Genomic DNA, 1153 nt, shown 5'->3' on the forward strand with positions numbered 1-1153 from the left:
CTTGGACTCTACTCCACATTTGTGGATCTGACGAAAGCATTTGATACTGTCTGTCGCAAAGGGCTGTGGAAGATCATGGCAAAGTTCGGCCCCGCAAAGTTCGTCGTGGTGGTCCAACAGTTCCACGTTGGCATGACAGCAAGAGTGCAAGACGATGGCGTGTACTCCCAGCCTTTCCCCGTCACTAATGGAGTGAAGCAGGGCTGCGTGCTGGCCCCCACTCTGTTCAGCATGATGTTTTCAGCTATGCTGACCGACGCCTACCACGACGGAGATATCGGTGTCGGTTTTCGCTACCGCACTGATGGAAAACTCTTCAACCTTCGGAGGCTGCAGGCGAGGACTAAAGTCCATGCAGGCATAACCCGCGATTTCCTCTTTGCGGACGACTGCGCGCTGAATACCAGTACTCTGTCAGACATGCAGGGAAGCCTGGACCGTTTTTCTAAAGCCTGCGAAAATTTTGGCCTCATTATCTCCACAAAGAAGACCGAAGTTCTGTACCAGCCAGCCCCATCGACTCCTTACGAAGAGCCCCATTGCACCATCTACTACCAGAGACTGGCAGTGGCAGATAAGTTTGTCTACCTTGGCAGCACCCTCTATCGTTCGGTCAATATCGATGAGGAAGTGGCCTGCAGAACTGCTAGAGCCAGTTCAGCCTTCGGTAGACTGAAAGACAAGGTCTGGGAGCGAAGAGGACTGAGCCTTAACACCAAGCTCAAAGTGTACAAAGCAGTAGTTCTGCCATCCCTGCTCTACGCCTGCGAAACGTGGACAGCGTACAGCCGGCATGCCAAGCAGCTCAATGCCTTCCACATGAGATGCCTCAGGACACTGCTTCGTATCAAGTGGCAAGACAGAGTCCCAGACACTGAGGAACTACAGCGGGTCCAGACGGAGAGCATTTACGCTATCCTACGGCGCTCTCAGCTCCGATGGGCCGGCCACGTTCACCGCATGGACGACTCTCGCCTCCCAAAGAGGCTACTCTACGGTGAACTGACCCAAGGCAAACGCTCTCTCGCCGGACAAAAGAAACGCTTCAAAGATGCTCTGAAAGCATCCCTGAAAAGTTGTGACATTCCCCATACCACCTGGGAAGAAGCTGCTCGCGACCGCACCGTTTGGCGCTCCTTAATAAGATCAAGTG

Source organism: Aplysia californica, unplaced genomic scaffold, assembly GCF_000002075.1.
Source record: "Aplysia californica isolate F4 #8 unplaced genomic scaffold, AplCal3.0 scaffold01024, whole genome shotgun sequence".
Classification (NCBI taxonomy): domain Eukaryota; kingdom Metazoa; phylum Mollusca; class Gastropoda; order Aplysiida; family Aplysiidae; genus Aplysia; species Aplysia californica.